Source organism: Petromyzon marinus (assembly GCF_048934315.1).
Source record: "Petromyzon marinus isolate PM22_M1 ecotype Great Lakes invasive population chromosome 83 unlocalized genomic scaffold, UKy_Petmar_22M1.pri1.0 chr83_unloc.3, whole genome shotgun sequence".
Taxonomy (NCBI): Eukaryota; Metazoa; Chordata; class Hyperoartia; order Petromyzontiformes; family Petromyzontidae; genus Petromyzon; species Petromyzon marinus.
In genome coordinates, this window is record NW_027422636.1 from 245,230 (window position 1) to 266,731 (window position 21,502).

Sequence of the window (21,502 nt, forward strand, 5' to 3'; positions counted from 1 at the left end):
CAAAGACCTATAGACTCACCACCACACAGAGACCCACAGACTCACCACACAGAGACCCACAGATTCACCACAGAGACCCACAGACTCACCACCACACAGAGACCCACAGATTCACCACACAGAGACCCATAGACTCACCACACAGAGACCCACAAACTCACCACCACACAGGTACCCATAGGCTCACCACCACACAGACCCATAGACTCACCACAGAGAGCCATATACTCACCACACAGAGACCTATAGACTCACCACACAGAGACCCACAGACTCACCACGCAGACCCATAGACTCACCACACAGAGACCCATAGACTCACCCCCCCACAGACCCACAGACTTACCACCACACAGACCCATAGACTCACCACACAGAGACCTATAGACTCAACACAGAGACCCATATACTCACCACACAGATACCTATAGACTCACCACACAGAGACCCACAGACTCACCACCACGCAGGGACCCATAGACTCACCACCACACAGACCACAGACTCACCACCACACAGACCCATAGACTCACCACACAGAGGCCCACAGACTCACCACAGAGACCCACAGACTCACCACCACGCAGAGACCCACAGATTCACCACACAGAGACCCATAGACTCACCACACAGAGACCCACAGACTCACCAGCACACAGACCCATAGACTCACCACACAGGGACCCATAGGCTCACCACAGAGCCCCATATACTCACCACACAGAGACCCACAGACTCACCACAGAGACCCATAGACTCACCACACATATACCTATAGACTCACCACAGAGACCCATATACTCACCACACAGAGACCCACAGACTCACCACAGAGACCCATATACTCAGACACAGAGACCCACGCACTCGCTATAGAGACCCACAGACTCACCACCACACAGACCCATCGACTCACCACAAAGAGACCCACAGACTCACCACACAGAGACCTAGAGACTCACCACACAGAGACCCACAGACTCACCACACAGAGACCCATAGACTCAGCACGCAGACCCATATTCTCACCACAGAGACCCATAGACTCACCACACAGAGACCCACAGACTCACCAGCACACAGACCCATAGACTCACCACACAGGGACCCATAGGCTCACCACAGAGACCCATATACTCACCACACAGACCCACAGACTCACCACAGAGACCCATAGACTCACCACACATATACCTATAGACTCACCACAGAGACCCATATACTCACCACACAGAGACCTATAGACTCACCACACAGAAACCCACAGACTCACCACAGAGACCCATATACTCAGACACAGAGATCCACGGACTCACCACCACACAGGTACCCATAGGCTCACCATCACACAGACCCATAGACTCACCACAGAGACCCATATACTCACCACACAGAGACCTATAGACTCACCACACAGAGACCCACAGACTCACCACGCAGACCCATAGACTCACCACACAGGGACCCATAGACTCACCACAGAGACCCACAGACTCACCACCACACAGAGACCCACAGATTCACCACACAGAGACCCATAGACTCACCACGCAGAAACCCATAGACTCACCACACAGACCCATAGACTCACCACACAGAGACCTATTGACTCACCACAGAGACCCATATACTCACCACACAGAGACCCATCGTCTCACCACCACACAAAGACCCATAGACTCACCACCACACAGAGACCCACAGACTCACCACACAGAGACCCACAGATTCACCACAGAGACCCACAGACTCACCACCACACAGAGACCCACAGATTCACCACACAGAGACCCATAGACTCACCACACAGAGACCCACAAACTCACCACCACACAGGTACCCATAGGCTCACCACCACACAGACCTATAGACTCACCACAGAGACCCATATACTCACCACACAGAGACCCACAGACTCACCACCATACAGGTACCCATAGGCTCACCACCACACAGACCCATAGACTCACCACAGAGACCCATATACTCACCACACAGAGACCTATAGACTCACCACACAGAGACCCACAGACTCACCACTCAGACCCATAGACTCACCACACAGGGACCCACAGACTCACCACACAGAGATCCATAGACTCACCACCACACAGACCCACAGACTCACCACCACACAGACCCATAGACTCACCACACAGAGACCTATAGACTCAACACGGAGACCCATATACTCACCACACAGAGACCTATAGACTCACCACACAGAGATCCACAGACTCACCACCACACAGGGACCCATAGACTCACCACCACACAGACCCACAGACTCACCACCACACAGAGACCCACAGATTCACCACACAGAGACCCGTAGACTCACCACGCAGAGACCCATAGACTCACCACACAGAGGCCTATTGACTCACCACAGAGACCCATATACTCACCACACAGAGACCCATAGTCTCACCACCACACAAAGACCCATAGACTCACCACCACACAGAGACCCACAGACTCACCACACAGAGACCCACAGATTCACCACAGAGACCCACAGACTCACCACCACACAGAGACCCACAGATTCACCACACAGAGACCCATAGACTCACCACACAGAGACCCACAAACTCACCACCACACAGGTACCCATAGGCTCACCACCACACAGACCCATAGACTCACCACAGAGACCCATATACTCACCACACAGAGACCTATAGACTCACCACACAGAGACCCACAGACTCACCACGCAGACCCATAGACTCACCACACAGAGACCCATAGACTCACCCCCCCACAGACCCACAGACTTACCACCACACAGACCCATAGACTCACCACACAGAGACCTATAGACTCAACACAGAGACCCATATACTCACCACACAGGGACCCATAGACTCACCACACAGAGATCCATAGACTCACCACCACACATACCCACAGACTCACCATCACACAGACCCATAGACTCACCACACAGAGACCTATAGACTCACCACACAGAGACCCACAGACTCACCACGCAGACCCATAGACTCACCACACAGGGACCCACAGACTCACCACACAGAGATCCATAGACTCACCACCACACAGACCCACAGACTCACCACCACACAGACCCATAGACTCACCACACAGAGACCTATAGACTCAACACGGAGACCCATATACTCACCACACAGAGATCCACAGACTCACCACCACACAGGGACCCATAGACTCACCACCACACAGACCCACAGACTCACCACCACACAGAGACCCACAGATTCACCACACAGAGACCCGTAGACTCACCACGCAGAGACCCATAGACTCACCACACAGAGGCCTATTGACTCACCACAGAGACCCATATACTCACCACACAGAGACCCATAGTCTCACCACCACACAAAGACCCATAGACTCACCACCACACAGAGACCCACAGACTCACCACACAGAGACCCACAGATTCACCACAGAGACCCACAGACTCACCACCACACAGAGACCCACAGATTCACCACACAGAGACCCATAGACTCACCACACAGAGACCCACAAACTCACCACCACACAGGTACCCATAGGCTCACCACCACACAGACCCATAGACTCACCACAGAGACCCATATACTCACCACACAGAGACCTATAGACTCACCACACAGAGACCCACAGACTCACCACGCAGACCCATAGACTCACCACACAGAGACCCATAGACTCACCCCCCCACAGACCCACAGACTTACCACCACACAGACCCATAGACTCACCACACAGAGACCTATAGACTCAACACAGAGACCCATATACTCACCACACAGGGACCCATAGACTCACCACACAGAGATCCATAGACTCACCACCACACATACCCACAGACTCACCATCACACAGACCCATAGACTCACCACACAGAGACCTATAGACTCAACACAGAGACCCATATACTCACCACACAGAGACCTATAGACTCACCACACAGAGATCCACAGACTCACCACCACACAGGGACCCATAGATTCACCACCACACAGACCCACAGACTCACCACCACACAGACCCATAGACTCACCACACAGAGACCCACAGACTCACCACAGAGACCCACAGACTCACCACCACACAGAGACCCACAGATTCACCACACAGAGACCCATAGACTCACCACGCAGAGACCCATAGACTCACCACACAGACCCATAGACTCACCACACAGAGACCTATTGACTCACCACAGAGACCCATATAATCACCACACAGAGACCCATCGTCTCACCACCACACAAAGACCCATAGACTCACCACCACACAGAGACCCACAGACTCACCACACAGAGACCCACAGATTCACCACAGAGACCCACAGACTCACTACCACACAGAGACCCACAGATTCACCACACAGAGACCCATAGACTCACCACACAGAGACCCACAAACTCACCACCACACAGGTACCCATAGGCTCACCACCACACACCTATAGACTCACCACAGAGACCCATATACTCACCACACAGAGACCCACAGACTCACCACCACACAGGTACCCATAGGCTCACCACCACACAGACCCATAGACTCACCACAGAGACCCATATACTCACCACACAGAGACCTATAGACTCACCACACAGAGACCCACAGACTCACCACGCAGACCCATAGACTCACCACACAGGGACCCACAGACTCACCACACAGAGATCCATAGACTCACCACCACACAGACCCATAGACTCACCACACAGAGACCTATAGACTCAACACGGAGACCCATATACTCACCACACAGAGACCTACAGACTCACCACACAGAGATCCACAGACTCACCACCACACAGGGACCCATAGACTCACCACCACACAGACCCACAGACTCACCACCACACAGACCCATAGACTCACCACACAGAGACCCACAGACTCACCACAGAGACCCACAGACTCACCACCACACAGAGACCCACAGATTCACCACGCAGAGACCCATAGACTCACCACACAGACCCATAGACTCACCACACAGAGACCTATTGACTCACCACAGAGACCCATATACTCACCACACAGAGACCCATAGTCTCACCACCACACAAAGACCCATAGACTCACCACCACACAGAGACCCACAGACTCACCACACAGAGACCCACAGATTCACCACAGAGACCCACAGACTCACCACCACACAGAGACCCACAGATTCACCACACAGAGACCCATAGACTCACCACACAGAGACCCACAAACTCACCACCACACAGGTACCCATAGGCTCACCACCACACAGACCCATAGACTCACCACAGAGACCCATATACTCACCACACAGAGACCTATAGACTCACCACACAGAGACCCACACACTCCTCCTGATGTCGAGGGTAAATGGGCGAGGTTTAGGACTGTGACTCATGCAGCTGCAATGGCTGCTTTGGGTACGTGGTCTAGACCTCCCCAGAGACCCTGGCTGACAGAGGTGTTCAGGATGGTTGAGAAAAAGCGACAGGCCCACTGCCATCGGCTACAGAATCTCACGTCAGAGAATGAGGAGGCTTACCGCAGCCTTCGCTCGGAGGTTCGGAGAGCCGTGAGGCGCTGCAAGAATGGGTGGTGGTCGCGGGTTGCTGAGGAGATAGAGTCTGCCTCAGTGGCCCGTGATCACAAATCTCTATTTAACTCCATCAAAAAAGTAACCTGCAGCGCCACACCTATTACCATCATTAGGGGAAAAAACGGTGATCCAATCTCCGACCCCCAGGAACAGGTTTGCAGATATTGCTCAGCATTTCTGTGAGGTCCTGGGGGAGGGAAAATCCCTCAGCCAGGAAAACATCGTGGCACAAAGTGAGGATGACCCTGCTGAGGCTGCGGTGCCTCAAATATTGGAAGAAGTCACCTCCTGTGAGTGGCTGGCTGAGGTGCCATCTGTTGAGGAAGTACTGAAGGCGATCCGGAGTCTGAGACCAGGAAAGGCAGCGGGCAGAGATGATCTCCCAAGTGAAATGCTGAGGGAGGGTGGCGTTTGTGCACAGACTGCCATATATGACATCATAACAACAGTCTGGACCACTGGACGGGTTCCGCAGGATTGGAAGGATGCCCTGGTGGTCCCCCTTTTTAAGAAGGGGGACCGCACAGACTGTAACAACTACAGGGGCATCTCGCTCCTCAGTGTGCCGGGAAAGGTCCTGGCAAGGATGATTCAGCATCGCCTTGCCAGGCACGCTGAGGAGAGGCTTGCGGAGCCCCAATGCGGTTTCAGGAAAGGGCGGTCCTGCACAGATGCCATATTTTCTGTCCGTCTGCTATAGCAGAGGTGTAGGGAATTCCAACAATACCTACATCTCTGCTTTATTTACCTGGTCAAGGCCTATGATACCATCAGTAGGCCTGGGCTCTGGGTCGTTCTTCGTGCTTTTGGAGTACCTGACCCTCTGCTCACGATCATTAAGGACCTTCATGATCGTGAGCGGGCCCGGGTAAAACTACGTGGCCGGGAGTCAGAGCCATTCCCTGTACACCTTGGGGTGCGACAGGGATGTCCTCTGGCTCCCAAATTATTTAACATCTATTTTGACCACGTAGTTCGTGAAGCCTTCAATAGCTGTACCGGGGGAATCTCCATATGGTACAGATATAATGGGAGGCTGATCGATGCCCGGGTGCGGTCAAGGGATGGCTGCCTATTGCTCAACCACGTTATGTATGCCGATGATTTGGTAATAGCTGCTCAGTCAGAGGAGGAGTTGGAGACGCTGCTGCTGAGACTGCAGCGTGCCACTAAGAGGTGGGGCCTTACCATCAGCCCCACCAAAACTAAGCACCTGCCTGGGTATTTTGTACCATCGGACACTCCACCCCCACTACTCCTAATCGGTGATGGGGCAGTTGTGGAGAGAGTGGAGAGTTTCCCATACCTGGGCAGTGTGCTTATGACTGGCTCCACTTTAACAGCAGAGGTCTCACTCCGAATCAGTCGAGCGGCAATATATTTTCATCGGTTGCGTAAAGCTGTTTGGAAGCTACCTGGTCTGTCGATCCGCACTAAGCTTCAGGTTTTCTCGGCCACGGTCATTCCCTCCCTTCTCTATGCTTGCGAAACGTGGACCCCCCTAATGGAACATCTTCGCCGGTTAGAAACATTTAGGCTGGCCTGCCTACGATCCATCCTGGGTTTAACCAGACTGGATTGTGTGAGGAGCTCACAAATCCTTGAAAGATCTTGGCAAGGTCCCATCGGTAAGCTCCGGCGGGCAAGGCTGCGATGGCTGGGTCATGTAACCCGCATGCCCAGCCACCGCATGCCGAAACAGCTTTTGTTCGGCCGGATTGAGGGGGCTAAACGGGCGCGGCACAGGCTAGAGAAGAGATGGAGTGATGTGGTACAGGAGGACGTGGAGCTGAGTGGACTTGCCGATGACTGGTACCAGCGGTGTCAAGATCGGCCTCTGTGGAGGAGGCTCGTGAAGGATGCTACTGGGCAGTTGGAGGTAGTCGCCCTCCAACAACAACGGAGGGCGGAGGAGCGACGCTCAGAACAACGAGCGGAGCGCCGGGTGGCTAAACCACAGCAGGTTGGCACAGTAGGGGGCACAGGTGGTGCATCAGCCAGTCATCTCAGTCAGTCGACCCGTGGCACCTGGGTCTGCCCCGTGACCTCCTGCCAGCGGGCGTTCGACACTTCATGTGGCCTCAGGGTGCACATAGCCTGGCACAAGCGTCGTGGTGACGTCACCGCCACTTAGTGGCGAATGGCGGTTGTTGTGTGTGTAGGTTTGTGTGTGTGTGTAGGTGTGTGCATGTGTGTACATGTGTGTGTATGTGTGTTTGTGTGTATGTGTGTATATGTGTGTGTATGTGTGTCTGTGTGTTGTGCGTGTTGTGTGTAGTGACGTTAATGAGTGTCACTACAGCGTTAGCGGCAGCTACCGTCACGACAGTGGAATTGTGCCTCTCGAGCATCTGTCTGGCACCAGAGTGGGCACGGCGTGCCCTAGGGGGCGTGGTTCTGGTGAGATCCAGAAGGGGGGCGTGGCCCGAAGGTGGAGCGAGGCCACGCCCCCCCCTTCTGTATGTGTCTACACACGTAGACACACACACGTAGATACACACACACGTGTACGCAAGTGTAGACACGCACACACAACAGCAACCGCCATTCACCACTAAGTGGCGGTGACGTCACCACGACGCTTGTGCCAGGCCATGTGCACCCTGAGGCCACGAGAAGTGTCGAACGCCCGCTGGCAGGAGGTCACGGGGCAGACCCAGGTGCCACGGGTCGACTCAGATGACTGGTTGATGCACCACCTGTGCCCCCTACTGTGCCAACCTGCTGTGCTTTAGCCACACAGCGCTCCGCTCGTTGTTGTGAGTGTTGCTTCTCCGCCCTCCGTTGTTGTTGGAGGGCGACTTGACACCGCTGGTACCGGTCATCGGCAAGTCCACTCAGCTCCACGTCCTCATGTACCACATCACTCCATCTCTTCTCTTGCCCGTGCCGCGCCCGTTTAGCCCCCTCAATCCGGCCGAACAAAAGCTGTTTCGGCATGCGGTGGCTGGGCATGCGGGCTACATGACCCAGCCATCGCAGCCCTGCTCAGCGGAGGACCTCACCGATAGGACCTTGCCCAGATCTTTCAAGGATTTGTGAGCTCCTCACACAATCCAGTCTGGTTAAACCCAGGATGGATCGTAGGCAGGCCAGCCTAAATGTTTCTAACCGGCGAAGATGTTCCATTAGGGGGGTCCATGTTTCGCAAGCGAAGAGAAGGGAGGGAATGACCGTGGCCGAGAAGACCTGAAGCTAAGTGCGGAGCGACAGACCAGGTAGCTTCCACACAGCGTTACACAACCGATGAACAGATATTGCCGCTCGACTGATTCGGAGTGAGACCTCTGCTGTTAAACTGGAGCCCGTCATAAGCACACTGCCCAGGTATGGGAAACTCTCCACTCGCTCCACAACTGCCCCATCACCGATTGGGAGTTGTGGGGGTGAAGTGTCCGATGGTACAAAATACCCAGGCAGGTGCTTAGTTTTGGTGGGGCTGATGGTAAGGCCCCACCTCTTAGTGGCACGCTCCAGTCTCAGCAGCAGCGTCTCCAACTCCTCCTCTGAATCAGCAGCTATTACCAAATCATCAGCATACATAACGTGGCTGAGCAATAGGGACCCATTCCTTGACCGCACCCGGGCATCGATCAGTCTCCTATTATATCTGTACCATATGGAGATTCCCCCGGTACAGCTATTGAAGGCTTCACGAACTACGTGGTCAAAATAGATGTTAAATAATGTGGGAGCCAGACGACATCCCTGTCGCACCCCAAGGTGTACAGGGAATGGCTCTGACTCCCGGCGACGTAGTTTTACCCGGGCCCGCTCACCATCATGAAGGTCCTTAATGATCGTGAGCAGAGGGTCAGGTACTCCAAAAGCACGAAGAACAACCAGAGCCCAGGCCTACTGATGGTGTCATAGGCCTTGACCAGGTCAATAAAGCAGAGATGTAGGTCTTGTTGTAATTCCCTACACCTCTGCTGTAGCAGACGGACAGAAAATATGGCATCTGTGTGGGACCGCCCTTTCCTCAAACCACATTGGGGCTCCGCAAGCCTCTCTTCAGCGTGCCTGGCAAGGCGATGCTGAATAATCCTTGCCAGGACCTTTCCCGGCACACTGAGGAGTGAGATGCCCCTGTAGTTGTTACAGTCTGTGCGGACCCCTTCTTAAAAAGGGGGACCACCAGGGCATCCTTCCAATCCTGTGGAACCTGTCCAGTGGTCCAGACTGTTGTTATGATGTCAAATAGGGCAGTATGTGCACAAACGCCACCCTCCCTCAGCATTTCGCTTGGGAGATCCTCTCTGCCCGCTGCCTTTCCTGGTCTCAGACTCCGGATAGCCTTCAGTACTTCCTCAACAGATGGCACCTCAGCCAGCCACTCACAGGGGGTGACTTCTTCCAATATTTGAGGCACCGCAGCCTCAGCAGGGTCATCCTCACTTTGTGCCACGATGTTTTCCTGGCCGAGGGATTTTCCCTCCCCCAGGACCTCACAGAAATGCTCAGCAAATCTGCAAACCTGTTCCTGGGGGTCGGAGATTGGATCACCGTTTTTTTCCCCTAATGATGGTAATAGGTGTGGCGCTGCAGGTTACTTTTTGATGGAGTTAAATAGAGATTTGTGATCACGGGCCACTGAGGCAGACTCTATCTCCTCAGCAACCCGCGACCACCACCCATCCTTGCAGCGCCTCACGGCTCTCCGAACCTTCGAGCGAAGGCTGCGGTAAGCCTCCTCATTCTCTGACGTGGGATTCTGTAGCCGATGACAGTGGGCCTGTCGCTTTTTCTCAACCATCCTGAACACCTCCTCTGTCAGCCAGGGTCTCTGGGGAGGTCTGGACCGCGTACCCAAAGCAGCACACACACACACACGTAGACACACACACGTGTAGACACACACACGTGTACACAAGTGTAGACACACAACAACCGCCATTCGCCACTAAGTAGCGGTGACATCACCACGACGCTTGTGCAAGACTATGTGCACCTTGAGGCCACGTGAAGTGTCTAACGCCCGCTGGTAGGTCAATGGGCAGACCCAGATGCCACGGGTTGACTGAGATGACTGAGATGACTGGCTGATGCACCACCTGTGCCCCCTACTGTGCAAACCTGATGTGCTGTAGCCACCCGGCGCTCCGCTCGTTGTTGTGAGCGTCGCTCTTCCGCCCTCCGTTGTTGTTGGAGGGCGACTACCTCCAACTGCCCAGTAGCGTCCTTCACGAGCCTCCTCCACAGAGGCCGATCTTGACACCGCTGGTACCGGTCATCGGCAAGTCCACTCAGCTCCACGTCCTCCTGTACCACATCACTCCATCTCTTCTCTAGCCCGTGCCGCGCCCACTTAGCCCCCTCAATCCGGCCGAGCAAAAGCTGTTTTGGCATGCGGTGGCTGGGCATGCGGGCTACATGACCCAGCCAACGCAGCCTTGCCTGCCGGAGGAGCTCACCTCCTGGTGAGATCCAGAAGGGGGCGTGACCGAGGGCGGAGCGAGGCCACGCCCCCTTCTGGTGAGATCCAGAAGGGGGCGTGGCCGAGGGCGGGTCCACTGTAAAAGGGGAGGTCCCGAGAGCGATGGCTGCCGTCCGCTGGAATGGAACCCGTCGGCGTGACGAGTCTTCGATCCTCGGTCTTCGGTCGTCACGTTCGGCATCGTGGGTCAGGCAGCGTGTTGGCTGACAGACCCAGCTCTGTCGTGTCCCCGTCGTGGTAGAGTTAACAGCTGTTACGTTTTGTAGTTACCCTGTTGGGGTTGTGTAATGAACGTGTTGCCTCCAAGTTCAAGTGTGTGCATCCGTAGAACCCACGACTAAGTGTAGACACACACACACAAGTGTAGACACGCACACACACACACACGTAGACACACATGTGTAGACACACACACGTGTACACAAGTAGACACACACGTGTACACAAGTGTAGACACACAACAACAACCGCCATTCGCCACTAAGTGGCGGTGACATCACCACGACGCTTGTGCCAGGCTATGTGCACTTTGAGGCCACGTGAATTGTCAAACGTCCGCTGGTAGGTCAATGGGCAGACCCAGGTGCCACGGGTCGACTGACTGGCTGATGCACCACCTGTGCCCCCTACTGTACCAACTTGCTGTGCTTTATCCACCCGGCGCTCCGCTCGTTGTTGTGAGCGTCGCTCCTCCGCCCTCTGTTGTTGGAGGGCGACTGCCTCCAACTGCCCAGTAGCGTCCTTCACGAGCCTCCTCCACAGAGGCCGATCTTGACACCGCTGGTACCGGTCATCGGCAAGTCCACTCAGCTCCACGTGCTCCTGTACCATGTCACTCCATCTCTTCTCTAGCCCGTGCCGCGCCCGCTTAACCCCGTCGATCCGGCCGAACAAAAGCTATTTCGGCATGCGGTGGCTGGGCATGCGGGCTACACGACCCAGCCATCGCAGCCTTGCCTGCCGGAGGAGCTTACCGATGGGACCGTGCCCAGATCTTTCGAGGATTTGTGAGCTCCTCACACACCCAGGATGGATCGTAGGCAGGCCAGCCTAAATGTTTCTAACCAGTGAAGATGTTCCATTAGGGGGGTCCACGTTTCGCAAGCGTAGATAAGGGAGGGAATGACCGTGGCCGAGAAGACCTGAAGCTTTAAGCGGAGCGACAGGCCAGGTAGCTTCCACACAGCGTTACGCAACCGATGAAAATATATTGCCGCTCGACTGATTCGGAGACCTCTGCTGTTAAACCGGAGCCGGTCATGAGCACACTCCCCAGGTATGGGAAACTCTCCACTCTCTCCACAACTGCCCCATCACCGATTGGGAGTTGTGGGGGTGGAGTGTCCGATGGTACAAAATACCCAGGCAGGTGCTTAGTTTTGGTGGGGCTGATGGTAAGGCCCCACCTCTTGGTGGCAAGCTCCAGTTTCAGCAGCAGCGTCTCCAACTCATCCTCTGAGTGAGCTGCAATTACCAGATCGTCGGCATACATAACGTGGTTGACCAATAGGGAGCCATCCCTTGACCGCACCCGGCATCGATCAGCCTCCCATTGTATTTGTACCAGATGGACACACACACACGTGTACACAAGTGCAGACACACACACACGTAGACACACACACGTAGACACACACACACGTACACACACACATACGTGTACACAAGCGTAGACACACACATGTAGACACGCACACACACGTGTACACACATGTAGACACGTACACACACATGTGTACACACACGTAGACACACACACGTGTACACACACACACGTGTACACAAGCGTAGACACACACATGTAGACACACACACGTGTACACACACACGTAGATACACGTAGACACACACACACGTGTACACAAGCGTAGACACACACATGTAGACACGCACACACACGTGTACACACACACACGTGTAGACACACACACGTGTAGACACACACACGTGTACACACACACACGTGTAGACACACACACACGTGTAGACACACACACAGTGTAGACACACACAGTGTACACACACACACACGTGTACACACACACAGTGTAGACACACACACGTGTAGACACGCACACACACGTGTACACACACGTGTACACACACGTGTAGACACACACACACACGTGTACACACACACGTGTAGACACACACACGTGTACACACACACACGTGTACACACACACACACGGGCACGCGTGCACCAACAGGGAGGTGACCGGTTTATAAATACACGCGCACGAATTGCCACGTTGCAGGAGGCGGCGTGGGGGTTACAGAGGCGGCGTGAACGCGGCGTGCAACCTGGAGGCCTGGCCTGGCGGTGATGCAGCGGACCTGATGCGAGCTGTGGGACCCAGCCCGGGGGGAGGAGTGGGAGGGAGAGTACGGGGGGGGGGGTGCCCCAAACTCACATCAGGGGTAACGTCACGGGGGTCTGTGATATTCCGTCTTAGCGTCGTCGTCAGCGTCATGATCAGCATCATCATCAGTCATCAGCACCAGCATTATCAGCATCATCATCATCAGCACCAGCATTATCAGCATCATGATGAGCATTTTCATCGTCATCATCATCATCAGCACCATTAGCATCATTATGATCATCATGGCCACTATGATGATGAGACCATCAGCATCATCGTCGTCACGATCATCAACATCACGATTATCAACACGATCAGTATCATCGCCATCGTCAGCATCGTCATCGCCATCACCGCCAGCGATGCACGAGGGATATCTCTCGCCGTGATTCTACTCCACCCATCAGGCCCACGCAGGGCGTTCCATGTGGACCGTGAACAGGCTCATAGGCGAGGGGGGGAGTGGCTTCGTCATTGAGTGTCTCATCAGCGGCGTCAGCCTCTGTCTAAGCGGTGCTGGTCAACTCCCTTCAGATGTTCATAGGCTAGGGGGGGAGTGGCTTTGTCATTGAGTGTCTCATCAGCAGTGTCAGCCTCTGTCTAAGCGGCGCTGGTCAACTCCCTTCAGATGTTCATAGGCTAGGGGGGGAGTGGCGTTGTCATTGAGTGTCTCATCAGCAGTGTCAGCCTCTGTCTAAGCGGCGCTGGTCAACTCCCTTCAGATGTTCATAGGCTAGGGGGGGGGGGGAGTGGCTTTGTCATTGAGTGTCTCATCAGCAGTGTCAGCCTCTGTCTAAGCGGCGCTGGTCAACTCCCTTCAGATGTTCATAGGCTAGGGGGGGAGTGGCTTTGTCATTGAGTGTCTCATCAGCAGTGTCAGCCTCTGTCTAAGCGGCGCTGGTCAACTCCCTTCAGATGTTCATAGGCTAGGGGGGGAGTGGCTTTGTCATTGAGTGTCTCATCAGCAGTGTCAGCCTCTGTCTAAGCGGCGCTGGTCAACTCCCTTCAGATGTTCATAGGCTAGGGGGGGAGTGGCTTTGTCATTGAGTGTCTCATCAGCAGTGTCAGCCTCTGTCTAAGCGGCGCTGGTCAACTCCCTTCAGATGTTCATAGGCTAGGGGGAGTGGCTCTGGATCTCTCTGGGTCTCTGTGGGTCTCTGTGGGTCTCTGTGGGTCTCTGTGGGTCTCTGTGGGTCTCTGTGGGTCTCTGTGGGTCTCTCTGGATCTCTGTGGGTCTCGATGGTTTCTCTATGATTCTATATGAGTCTCTGGATCTCTTTGGGTCTCTGTGATTCTATACGAGTCTCTGGATCTCTATGGGTCTCTGTGGGTCTCTGTGGATCTCTGTGGGTCTCTGTGGGTCTCTGTGGGTCTCTGTGGGTCTCTGTGGGTCTCTATGATATGAGCCACTCGGTGTGAGCTGCTATGATCACTGCGTGTGATGATGGCCGGGCCCAGCCTCCCTCCATGTGAGTGAGGCTGATGGGATGAGTAAAAAAAATCCTAAACCACCATCACCACCACCGCCACCACCTCCACCACCGCCATCATCACCGCTATCATCACCACCATCACCACGATCATCACTGCCATCACCATCATCATCACCACCATCACCACCGCCACCACCGCCATCATCACCACCGCCATCACCAGCAGCACCAGCAGCACCTTTTCAACACTTGACAAACTCATTCCTTTAGAACTGCTGCATGTCCTCGTCTTTATCCTCGTCATTGTTGTTGTGGTGTTGTTGTGTTGTTGTTGTGTTGTTGTGTCGTTGGTTGCTAACCCCTCCTCAGGCGCTTCGCAGATCGCTACTAACGGCACTTGCCCCGACAGCCTGTTAAAGGCTACACGGGGGATCTTTGTCTTTGGGGAGGGGGCGGTAGTAACGGTGAGTATCCGTGTGACGTCACCGCCACCGGTAGTAACGGTGAGTAACCGTGACCCGTCACCGCCACCGGTAGTAACGGCGAGTGTCCGTGAGACGTCACCGCTACCGGTAGTAACGGCGAGAGACGGTGACCCCTCACCGCCACCGGTAGTAACGGCGAGCATCCGTGAGACGTCACCACCACCGGTAGTAACGGTGAGTAACCGTGACCCGTCACCGCCACCGGTAGTAACGGCGAGTAACCGGGTGACGTCACCACCACCGGTAGTAACGGCGAGTATCCGTGTGACGTCACCGCTACCGGTAGTAACGGCGAGTATCCGTGAGACGTCACCGCCACCGGTAGTAACGGCGAGAGACGGTGACCCGTCACCGCTACCGGTAGTAACGGCGAGTATCCGTGTGACGTCACCGCCACCAGTAGTAACGGCGAGAGACGGTGACCCGTCACCGCCACCGGTAGTAACGGCGAGTGTCCGTGAGACGTCACCGCCACCGGTAGTAACGGCGAGTGTCCGTGAGACGTCACCGCCACCGGTAGTAACGGCGAGAGACGGTGACCCGTCACCGCTACCGGTAGTAATGGCGAGTATCCGTGTGACGTCACCGCCACCAGTAGTAACGGCGAGAGACGGTGACCCGTCACCACCACCGGTAGTAACGGCGAGTGTCCGTGAGACGTCACCGCTACCGGTAGCAACGGCGAGTATCCGTGAGACGTCACCGCCACCGGTAGTAACGGCGAGTAACCGGGTGACCCGTCACCGCTACCGGTAGTAACGGCGAGTGTCCGTGTGATGTCACCGCCACCGGTAGTAACGGCGAGTGTCCGTGAGACGTCACCACCACCGGTAGTAACGGCGAGTGTCCGTGAGACGTCACCGCTACCGGTAGTAACGGCGAGTATCCGTGAGACGTTACCGCCACCGGTAGTAACGGCGAGTAACCGGGTGACCCGTCACCGCTACCGGTAGTAACGGCGAGTGTCCGTGTGACGTCACCACCACCGGTAGTAACGGCGAGTATCCGTGTGACGTCACCACCACCGGTAGTAACGGCGAGTGTCCGTGTGACGTCACCGCCACCGGTAGTAACGGCGAGTGTCAGTGAGACGTCACCGCCACCGGTAGTAACGGCGAGTATCCGTGTGACGTCACCACCACCGGTAGTAACGGCGAGTATCCGTGACACGTCACCGGTAGTAACGGCGAGTAACCAGGTGACGTCACCGCCACCGGTAGTAACGGCGAGTAACCGGGTGACGTCAGCGCGGCCACCAAAACTCAGAATAAACCGCAACGAGGAGTGACAATCCGCGAGCTAAAAAAAAAAATCACCGGCGAGATAGAGAGAGGGGGGGGGGGTGATGTAGCGGGAGACTCGCTCCCAGGCTTTCCCCGTCCGTCTCCCGTCCCGTATCTCCCGTCCCCCGTCACCATCCCGTCTTCCCTTCCAGTTAGCGGGTGACCCCCGCGGGTGACGAGCCTCTCGGCCCCGCGACGCCGCCGCCGCCGCCGCTTCCTACCGAACGCGACTTCGAGACTTCTACTCGTGACGACGACCCCCGTGACCCCTCCCCACCCTCCCCCCCCCATACAACCCACCCACCCCCCCCCCCAACCCCCTGAAACCCACCCACCCACCCGCCCCCCACAAGATAAATACGGCGATCGGACGATGCGTTTTGGAAGCCAAATGCCTGAGAGAAAGAGCTGAACTTGTCGCCCCACGTCCACCGTCATTGCTGCCGCGACATCACGTGGCGGTCGATGCATCGCTTCTTGTTATTTTAGTTTCTATTTTAACTCCGCCTTTTTCCTTCGTTAAGAGTTCGCCCGAAGACCGCCAAGAAACGAGAGTCGAGAAATATAAAATAATACATCCAGACGATTTAAATTAGGCACAGTACGGTTGAAACCTGGTATTTACACAGCTCCGGTCGGTGACTATGATTGGTAGTTCGAGAGGTGAGTTTCTTAGTGTCTTAGTGTGTCTTAGTGTGTGTCTTAGTGTCTTAGTGTGTGTATTAGTGTGTGTCTTAGTGTGTCTTAGTGTGTGTCTTAGTGTGTCTTAGTGTGTATTAGTGTGTCTTAGTGTGTGAGCATTAGTGTGTGTCTTAGTGTGTGTGTCTTAGTGAGTCCGGCAAAACAACCCCCTACCTCCTCGCGGTGCCGGACGGGCAACTCTGTCGTGGACAGCGCTGTGGGGGGAGATCCAATTTTGATTGGCTCCTCCCCTCATGGCATATGTGTCCACCACAGGGGCTAAACGGGGGCTCTGGATGGGTGCGAGGGGCTGGTAACCCCTCCACCTTCAATTAATTACCACGAAACTACGAATTAAACTGAAATATGTAACAACTAAGCTTGTGCCGGAGGCCCCGGGGGGCCAGGCGTCTATGACGTCTCCTGGCCAAACCCCAATTGGCGGAGCCAGGAGATTGAATACCTACCCTCGGGGCTACTCCAGAAACAACGAAAAGCCACTACGGTTGGCCACGTGGAATGTTCGAACGCTCACTGCAGAGGAGAGGCTGCCACTCCTCTGTCGGGAGCTGGACCGGTACCGCCTGGATCTATGCGGCATTCAGGAGGTCCGGTGGACCGGCTCTGGCTCCTGCCACCATGAGGGGTGGACAGTCCTCTACTCGGGGCAGCAGACTGCCAAACAACAGGGTGTGGGTCTTCTTTTGAACAAAAGAATGAAGGGGGCGTGGGAGCGTGGCGGTGAGGTGTGGGAAGCTGTAAGCCCCAGGCTACTTTGGGCTCGCCTTCCCATCAACCGGAGGCGAGGAGTGGTGGTCGTGGTTACTTATGCCCCCACCGAAGATGAACATCCGTGGAGGGATGCAGGCAAAGCCGATGAGTCAGATGCCTTCTATGACCTCCTGTCACAGGTGCTGGCTAAAGTGGCCCCTCGGGATAGAGTCATCATGTTGGGTGACTTCAATGCCCGAGTTGGTCATGATACTGGCACCTGGTCTGGAGTGATTGGAGGGCATGGGCCAGATCAGCTCAATAACAACGGTAGGAGGCTGCTAGATTTTTGTGCAGCCCATGGGCTTGTAATTACCAACACGCTGTTCCGGCATCGGCGCATCCACACAACATCATGGATGCATGCCGGGTCCAAGCAAGAACATCTGCTGGACTACATAGTGACGGACCAGCGAATGCGAGCCCATGTCCTTGACACCAGGACCTACCGTGGAGCTGATCTGCCCTCTGACCATCGACTAGTCATCTGTAAGATGCGCCTGCCATTCTTCCACTCCGGTGGTGGGTGTACACCCAGGACCCCATTCCAACCTAAAGTGGCCTGGTCTCAGTTATCTGATGAAAGTTGCAAGCGAGAATTTCATCATCGCTTGCGGCTGGGATTGGCATCGTCCCCGACTCCTCCTGATGTCGAGGGTAAATGGGCGAGGTTTAGGACTGTGACTCATGCAGCTGCAATGGCTGCTTTGGGTACGCGGTCCAGACCTCCCCAGACACCCTGGATGACAGAGAAGTTGTTCAGGATGGTTGAGAAAAAGCGACAGGCCCACTGTCATCGGCTACAGAATCCCACGTCAGAGAATGAGGAGGCTTACCGCAGCCTTCGCTCGGAGGTTCGGAGAGCCGTGAGGCGCTGCAAGGATGGGTGGTGGTCGCGGGTTGCTGAGGAGATGGAGTCTGCCTCAGTGGCCCGTGATCACAAATCTCTATTTAACTCCATCAAAAAAGTAACCTGCAGCGCCACACCTATTACTATCATTAGGGGAAAAAACGGTGATCCAATTTCCGACCCCCAGGAACAGGTTCGCAGATTTGCTGAGCATTTCTGTGAGGTCCTGGGGGAGGGAAAATCCCTCAGCCAGGAAAACATCGTGGCACAAAGTGAGGATGACCCTGCTGAGGCTGCGGTGCCTCAAATATTGGATGAAGTCACCCCCTGTGAGTGGCTGGCTGAGGTGCCATCTGCTGAGGAAGTATTGAAGGCGATCCGGAGTCTGAGACCAGGAAAGGCAGCGGGCAGAGATGATCTCCCAAGCGAAATGCTGAGGGAGGGTGGCGTTTCTGCACAGACTGCCCTATATGACATCATAACAACAGTCTGGACCACTGGACGGGTTCCGCAGGATTGGAAGGATGCCCTGGTGGTCCCCCTTTTTAAGAAGGGGGACCGCACAGACTGTAACAACTACAGGGGCATCTCACTCCTCAGTGTGCCGGGAAAGGTCCTGGCAAGGATTATTCAGCATCGCCTTGCCAGGCACGCTGAGGAGAGGCTTGCGGAGCCCCAATGCGGTTTCAGGAAAGGGCGGTCCTGCACAGATGCCATATTTTCTGTCCGTCTGCTACAGCAGAGGTGTAGGGAATTCCAACAAGACCTACATCTCTGCTTTATTGACCTGGTCAAGGCCTATGATACCATCAGTAGGCCTGGGCTCTGGGTCGTTCTTCGTGCTTTTGGAGTACCTGACCCTCTGCTCACGATCATTAAGGACCTTCATGATGGTGAGCGGGCCCGGGTAAAACTACGTGGCCGGGAGTCAGAGCCATTCCCTGTACACCTTGGGGTGCGACAGGGATGTCCTCTGGCTCCCACATTATTTAACATCTATTTTGACCACGTAGTTCGTGAAGCCTTCAATAGCTGTACCGGGGGAATCTCCATATGGTACAGATATAATGGGAGGCTAATCGATGCCCGGGTGCGGTCAAGGGATGGCTCCCTATTGCTCAACCACGTTATGTATGCTGATGACTTGGTAATAGCTGCTCAGTCAGAGGAGGAGTTGGAGACGCTGCTGCTGAGACTGGAGCGTGCCACTAAGAGGTGGGGCCTTACCATCAGCCCCACCAAAACTAAGCACCTGCCTGGGTATTTTGTACCATCGGACACTCCACCCCCACAACTCCCAATCGGTGATGGGGCAGTTGTGGAGAGAGTGGAGAGTTTCCCATACCTGGGCAGTGTGCTTATGACTGGCTCCAGTTTAACAGCAGAGGTCTCACTCCGAATCAGTCGAGCGGCAATATCTTTTCATCGGTTGCGTAACGCTGTGTGGAAGCTACCTGGTCTGTCGCTCCGCACTAAGCTTCAGGTCTTCTCGGCCACGGTCATTCCCTCCCTTCTCTACGCTTGCGAAACGTGGACCCCCCTAATGGAACATCTTCGCCGGTTAGAAACATTTAGGCTGGCCTGCCTACGATCCATCCTGGGTTTAACCAGACTGGATTGTGTGAGGAGCTCACAAATCCTTGAAAGATCTGGGCAGGGTCCCATCGGTGAGCTCCTCCGGCAGGCAAGGCTGCGATGGCTGGGTCATGTAGCCCGCATGCCCAGCCACCGCATGCCGAAACAGCTTTTGTTTGGCCGGATTGAGGGGGCTAAGCGGGCGCGGCACGGGCTAGATAAGAGATGGAGTGATGTGGTACAGGAGGACGTGGAGCTGAGTGGACTTGCCGATGACTGGTACCAGCGGTGTCAAGATCGGCCTCTGTGGAGGAGGCTCGTGAAGGACGCTACTGGGCAGTTGGAGGCAGTCGCCCTCCAACAACAACGGAGGACGGAGGAGCGACGCTCACAACAACGAGCGGAGCGCCGGGTGGCTAAAGCACAGCAGGTTGGCACAGTAGGGGGCACAGGTGGTGCATCAGCCACTCATCTCAGTCAGTCGACCCGTGGCACCTCGGTCTGCCCCGTGACCTCCTGCCAGCGGGCGTTCGACACTTCACGTGGCCTCAAGGTGCACATAGCCTGGCACAAGCGTCGTGGTGACGTCACCGCCACTTAGTGGCGAATGGCGGTTGTTGTTGTCTTAGTGAGTGTCTTAGTGTGTCTTAGTGTGTATTAGTGTGTCTTAGTGTGTGAGCATTAGTGTGTGTGTCTTAGTGTGTGTGTCTTAGTGAGTGTCTTAGTGTCTTAGTGTGTCTTAGTGTGTGTCTTAGTATCTTAGTGTGTCTTAGTGTCTTCGTGTGTGTCTTAGTGTGAGAGTTTGAGTGTGTCAGAGTGTGTCTTAGTGTGTGTGTGTGTCTTAGTGTGTCTTAGTGTGTGTGTGTGTATTAGTGTGTGTATTAGTATCTTAGTGTGTATTAGTGTGTGTGTTAGTGTGTGAGTGTGAGAGGGTATTAGTGTGCGAGTGTGTCTTAATGTGTCTTAGTATGTGTGTGTCTTAGTGTGTGTCTTAGTGTGAGAGTTTATTAGTGTGTGAGTGTCTTAGTGTGTCT